General features: G+C 40.2%; 1 protein-coding gene across 1 annotated transcript in view; it reads right to left on the bottom strand.

The window, feature by feature from the left end:
- The window catches only part of plekhg2 (pleckstrin homology domain containing, family G (with RhoGef domain) member 2), a 46,486-nt gene extending 39,582 nt beyond the window's left edge, over positions 1-6,904 (bottom strand). The window contains 1 exon segment of the mRNA XM_064974361.1: positions 6,406-6,904. The gene's annotated coding sequence lies outside the window, so the exon portion shown is untranslated.
- Positions 6,905-7,287: the final 383 nt, after the last annotated feature.

The raw sequence follows: 7,287 nt of genomic DNA on the forward strand, positions 1-7,287 counted from the left end.
TATTACAAAAAGGATGGAACTGGGCTGAGAAAGGAACGGAATGCCAGCTTTCAAAGCAAACAGGACTTATTGGCATTTTAGCTCCAGACTGCAGCGGCCTGAACACCCAGAGAGGGAGAGGGAGGGTTTGGGTCGCATCCTGTTGCTCCGTTCAGATTCCATGGCCAATTCCTATTTCCCATTCTTCCATTTGATATTGTCCAAAAAGCCAAACAATACCCTTTCTCCCCCAAGACTCCAGCTTCAGTCCAGCTCTAAGGTTATGTATAAGGTCACGCTACACGGCCATGTTCAAAATACAGTGCAATAGGAAAGTATTCAGACCCCTTTCCTTTATCCACATCTTGTTACGTTACAGCCTTATTCTAAAATGGTTTAATTTTTTTAAAATGTCCTCATCAATCTACAAACAATACCCCATAATGACAAAGCGAAAACAGTCTTTTTGAAATTTTTGCAAAATGTATTAAAAATAGAAAAGAGAAATACCTTTTTACATAAGTATTCAAACTCTTTGCTATGAGACTCGAAATTGAGCTGAGGTGCATCCTGTTTCTACCGAAAGGTTGCAAGTTCAAACCCCCGAGCTGACAAGGTACAAATCTGTCGTTCTGCCCCTGAACAGGCAGTTTACCCACTGTTCCTAGGCCATCATTGAAAATAAGAATTTGTTCTTAACTGACTTGCCTAGTAGAATTAAGGTAGAATTTAAAAAAAAAAAAAAAATGGATCATCCTTGAGATGTTTCTACAACTTGGAGTCCACCTGTGGTAAATTCAATTGATTGGACATGATTTGGAAAGGCACACACCTGTCTCTATAAGGTCCCACAGTTGACAGTGAATGTCAGAGCACAAACCAAGCCATGAGGTCAAAAGGAATTGTCCGTAGAGCTCCAAGACAGGATTGTGTTGAATTTATTTTATTTTATTTAACTAGGCAAGTCAGTTAAGAACAAATTCTTATTTTCAATGACGGCATAGGAACAGTGGGTTAACTGCCTGTTCAGGGGCAGAATGACAGATTTGTACCTTGTCAGCTCGGGATTTGAACTTGCAACACTTCCGGTTACTAGTCCAACGCTCTAACCACTAGGCTACCCTGCCGCCCCTCACAGATCTGGGGATGGGTACCAAAAATGTATGCAGCATTGAAGGTCCCCAAGGACACAGTGGCCTCCATCATTCTTATTGGGCTGAGTTTGGAACCACCAAGGCTCTTCCTTGAGCTGGCAGCCAGGCCAAACTGAGCAATCGGGGGAGAAGGGCCTTGGTCAGGGTGTTGACCAAGAACCCGATGGTCACTCTAACAGAACTCCAGAGTTCCTCTGTGGAGATGGGAGAACCTTCCAGAAGGACAACCATCTCTGCAGCACTGCACTAATCAGGCCTTTATGGTAGAGTGGCCAGACAGAAGCCACTCATCAGTAAAAGGCATGACAGCCTGGTTGGAGTTAAAAGACCTAAAAGACTCCCAGACCATGAAAAACAAGATTCTCTGCTCTGATGAAACCAAGATTTAAATTTTTGGTCTTAATGTTAAGTGTCACGTCTGGAGGAAACCTGGCACCATGCCTATGGTGTAGCATGGTGCTGGCAGCATCATGCTGTGGGGATGGTTTTTAACATCAGGAACTGGTAGACTAGTCAGGGTCGAGGGAAAGATGAACGGAGCAAAGTACAGAAAGATCCTTGATGAAAACCTGCTCCAGAGTGCTCAGGACCCCAGACTGGGGCGAAGGTTCATCTTCCAACAGGACAATGACCCTAAGAACACAGCCAAGGCAACGCAGGAGTGGTTTCGGGACAAGTCTCTGAATGTCCTTGAGTGGCCCAGCCAGTGCCCGGACCTGAACCCGATCTAACATCTCTGGAGAGACCCGAAAATAGCTGTGCAGCTATGCTCTCCATCCAACCTGACAGAGCTTGAATGGGAGACACTCCCAAAATACAGGTGTGCCAAGCTTGTAGCGTAAGAAAACTTGAGGCTGTAATCGCTGCCAAAGGTGCTTTAACAAAGTACTGGGTAAAGGGTCTGAATATTTATGTTAATGTGATATATTTATATATATATATTTTTTTTTTTAAATAAATTTTCAAAAACATATAAAAACATGTTTTTGCTTTTTCATTATGGGGTATTGTGTGTAGATTGATCAGTAAAAAACGAAACAATTTAATCAATTTTAGAATAAGGTGGTAACGTAACAAAATGTGCAAGAAGTCAAGGGGTCTGAAAACTTTCCAAATGTATTGTAAGTAAGAGACAGAAAAAACACAGTTGTGAAAAACTTTTGTGTTGGAGGGATTCACAAACGATAATTAGGAATTGCACGTCTGGAAATCCTCCAACAATGATCTTCAGAAGGCTTGTCAAAGAAGACAAGGAATTCTAATTCAGTTCAGTCCAGTGCCAGTGAATAATCTGTGTTTGCTATTGAATAGGTGCATATACACACACAACATGTTTGCAGGGGAAATCTTGCCCGTTTATATTGGCAGTGAGTGACATTGAAGGAGGGATGTTCCCCTGAAAATAGCTCCAACCAGTTGATTCCCTGCTTAAAACCTGGCTGAGATGAATTCATCCTGGATGACTATAAATATGACTGTGGTTGTTTCAGATTATAGTATTACTACACTTATTCAGACTTCACTCTCTGCCATGATAGGGATCTCTCCCATGACTAATAAGGGGTGTTCAATCACAGAATTAGGAATACTAGAATACTCGAATGGGAATACTAGAATGGGCATGAACCTTCTTATCATGGTCCAAAGGTCAGCCATCTTGGTCAGGGAGTTGGTTTGCCAGTGCTGTGAGAAGATATTGTGTAAAACAATGAAAGTGAAAAAATGTCTGCACTGTATATGTGTTATCTAGCTAGCCTGTCAGTTTTAGAGGAATGATTCCATATATTTTTTCAAATGAACTGCCAATACGCCAACACTCTATTCAAACAACGCAGTCAATCTCGACAGCCATACACTGACTCGATTCAGTTACGATAGGACTTAGAGAAGTTGTAAATGTAACAAGTAATGATATTGTATCATATAATAGGACTCACAACTTTCCGAGAAAACAAAATCTGAGACATTTACGGTCTGTTTACGTAAGGGATAATCAACTAGGGGCCATGCACTCTATGCAAAATAATGAACGACATGGAAGGTGTGTTCAACCACTTGCTAGCGGCTTTGGAACTAATCTTCCAAGGAGTTGCATTATTTTCCAGAGAACAGATAGAGCGCCAAGTTGATTATCCCTTTTATATCACTGCCATAATTGAACACATGTCAACGCTAGAAATGTGTTTATTTGCTGGTAGAAATGTGTTCAACATCCACTGAAGTAGATGGCGAGTTTACTAGATAGCTACAGTAGTTGCCTGGGTAACCAAACAAACAGACTTGCTTGTTTAGCTAACCAAACTATCAGTCCTAGCTCACAATTATGAAAATCGAATACAACAATGCCAATAATGTTTTTGAAAGCATGTTCCAACATTGAACATGTACAATAGGAATGAACTATAGCCATTGAATTCAATCAGAAACAAGTACCCGCAATGCCATACTATAAATATATTGTAGAGGCTATTTATACTGTAAATGTGTTTGTTTTTTAAAGAAAAAACGGTATAAATTGTATTTATAATTACAGTTGAAGTGGGAAGTTTACATACACCTTAGCCAAATACATTTAAACTCAGTTTTTCACAATTCCTGACATTTAATCATCGTAAAAATTCCCTGTCTTTGGTCAGTTAGGATCAACACTTTATTTTAAAAATGTGAAATGTCAGAATAATAGTAGGGAGAAGGATTTCTTTCAGCTTTTATTTATTTAATCACATTCCCAGTGGGTCAGAAGTTTACATACACTCAATTAGTATTTGGTAGCATTGCTTTTAAATAGTTTAACCTGGGTCAAACATTTTGGGTAACCTTCCACAAGCTTCCCACAATAAGTTGGGTGAATTTTGGCCCATTCCTCCTGACAGAGCTGGTGTAACTGAGTCAGGTTTGTAGACCTCTTTTCTCGCACACACTTTTTCAGTTCTGCCCACAAATTTTATATGGGATTGAGGTCAAGGCTTTATGATGGCCATTCCAATACCTTGACTGTGTGGTCCTTAAGCCATTTTGCCACAACTTTGGAAGTATGCTTGGGGTCATTTCGAAGACCTATTTGCGACCAAGCTTCAACTTCATGACTGATGTCTTGAGATGTTGCTTCAATATATCCACATAATTTTCCATCCTCATGATGCCATCTATTTTGTGAAGTGCACCAGTCCCTCCTGCAGCAAAGCACCCCCACAACATGATGCTGCCACCAACGTGCTACATGGTTGGGATGATGTTTTTCAGCTTGCATGCCTCCCCCTTTTTCCTCCAAACATAACCATGGTCATTATGGCCAAACAGTTCTATTTTTGTTTCATCAGACCAGAGGATATTTCTCTAAAAAGTACAATCTTTGTCCCCATGTGCAGTTGCAAACCGTCGTCTGGCTTTTTTATGGCAGTTTTTGAGCAGTGGCTTTTTCCTTGCTGAGCGGCGTTTCAGGTTATGTCGATATAGAAAGTGTTTTATTGTGGATATAGATACTTTTGTACCTGTTTCCTACAGCATCTTCACAAGGTCCTTTGCTGTTGTTCTGGGATTGATTTGCACTTTTCGCACCAAAGTACGTTCATCTCTAGGAGACAGAACAGGTCTCCTTCCTGAGCAGTATGACGGCTGCGTGGTCCCATGGTGTTTATACTTGCATGCTATTGTTTGTACAGATGAACGTGGTACCTTCAGGCGTTTGGAAATTGCTCCCAATGATGAACCAGACTTGTGGAGGTCTACCATTTTTTTCTGAGGTCTTGGTTGATTTCTTTTGATTTTCCCATGATGTCAAGCAGTGGCACTGAGTTTGAAGGTAGGCCTTGAAATACATCCACAGGGACACCTCCAATTGACTCAAATGATGTCCATTTGCCTATTAGAAGCTTCTAACGCCATGACATCATTTTCTGGAGTTTCTCAAGCTGTTTAAAAAGTTTCTGGAGTTTCTCAAGCTGTTTAAAGGCACAGTCAACTTAGTGTATGTAAACTTCTGACCCACTGGAATTGTGATACAGTGAATTATAAGTGAAATAATCTGTCTGTAAACAATTGTTGGAAAAATTACTTGTGTCATGCACAAAGTAGATGTCCTAACCGACTTGCCAAAACTATAGTGTGTTAACAATATATTTGTGGAGTGGTTGAAAAACAAATCTTAATGACTCCAACCTAAGTGTATGTAAACTTCCGACTTCAACTGTAAATGACAATATTTTAGATTGACTATAATTCTATTACACCCAATTCTGATACATCACATGCCTTACTTTAATTTTTCTGCATAAGTAAAAGCAGGAAATGCATATCCCCTATGCCTCTACTGTCATTCATTTGCAATTAGATGGCTGCCATATTTGCCCCATTATGGCATTGTGAGGGATTATGACATAGCCCCTCTAGTCATTTAATAGAGTCTTCATGGCTTTAATTAAAATCGTAAGGGATCATGAGATGTTTTATTTGTCCACTCTGGATAGATGACATTCCATTTGATTCCAGCTGGAGAACTTCATGTTTGTCGAGCAAGAAGGCACCTCCTGGGCGACTTTAAAGATCATTTCCATTTAAAGTTATTTTTAGTCCAGGACTATATGTTTAATCTCTGTCCATGAAACCAGACCCAAAAGTCTGCAATGAGAACATTGTTTCAGCATCTCTGAGTGAGATCTTGGACATTTTCCTGCTTGCGGTACTCTAGGCTAAAGTGCGGTTTTGGCAAAAAGGGCGGGGTGCAGGCAATCAAAACCGGCAAAGAAAGACTCATTTAAAACACTTGAAATTGTGGTGTAGATTATGGTGAACAGCTACAGAAATGTTACTGTGGCCAAAAAAAGTATTTTTTATTAAACTGTGTCTTTACGCACTAATTAGAATATGCTACTAATGACTCAATGAGGCTGCCCGGTATTCAGTCACATTAGTTTTGTTTGACATGCTCAGACAGTTTGTTATTATTACACCAGTAAATCATGTATATGATCAGTAACACCCTATACTGTCTGTGTCGTATCTGCTATACAAAGGCTATCCCCATTCACTTTGTGGCAGACAAACACGTGCCATTAATAACATGAAACATTAAGCCTAATTAATGTACGTAGATTGAGGGGATAGCTATTAATAACATGTACATAAAACAGAAAAACTAAAAACAAAACCATATTTTTATCATAGGTTTGTCCAGCGGTGTTAAACATGCGGTGTTGTCATCCTGTGGTGAAACTAAATAAATCACGTGGCATTATCATCTAATAATGCATTATTATAGAGAGCATAAACTTACCTTTACAGGTGTGTGGAGAGGAGACATGAAAACCTATGCCGCTGTACTGCTGTCTTGATCAGTGTTCCTCTTCCAACCGCAGCCCGATAAACTCCTTTGACTCAACCTGTACTTTGTCACTCTGCTATGTTGTTGATTTATCACACAGTCCGGACGCTTTGGGGTGGATAACGCGTTTCCCTAAAAGGAAAACAGTTTTATTTCAGTGTCTTCCGCACACAAGAGCTCCAAAAAACGAGAAATTAAACGCTTTCAATTCTTGGTCTTCCCCCTTCTTGGCACAAGCCTCGCTTGGTGCTTGATGCCAAGAACCATCCCCTTTGGCTTGAATCACTGCTTCACCTGATGGATCATCCCCATAAAGTAACGGTTTCACATCCGAGTTCGCAATTGTATGACAATCCCGGGAAAATGTGGCACATCAATGTAGCTCAAGGTCTCTTCAACATATATCACCCAGCACTAGTGAAAGAGAAGGGGTATGATCAAAGTACACCGAGCCGAGGAAAAGTCCGATTTCCCACCGCCTCTGAAAACTCAACCACATATATGGTTTTCCGTTCGTTCCTCCTTGAAAAGGCGTCGCGAACGTCTCTAATTGCCAGTACTACATTACAGATACACTAATAGTATTATAGTAAGTGTCGAATCGTAGGCCTGTGTGCATAGCCGCGGGGATTAGGGATGCTAAGGGTGCTGCAGTACCCCCTGATACAGCAGAATACAAAAATAATTTATTTAACAAAAACAAAATCTCCACTAAATTAGAAAAATACTCACCATCAAAACATTTTTTTAAAGTTTTAAGAGATACGCAAGACAACATTTTTATATACTAAGTCGAAATTTTGAGATACATAAGTCTAAATGTGTACGTACTAC

Source organism: Oncorhynchus masou, chromosome 9, assembly GCF_036934945.1.
Source record: "Oncorhynchus masou masou isolate Uvic2021 chromosome 9, UVic_Omas_1.1, whole genome shotgun sequence".
In the NCBI taxonomy this organism is placed as follows: domain Eukaryota; kingdom Metazoa; phylum Chordata; class Actinopteri; order Salmoniformes; family Salmonidae; genus Oncorhynchus; species Oncorhynchus masou.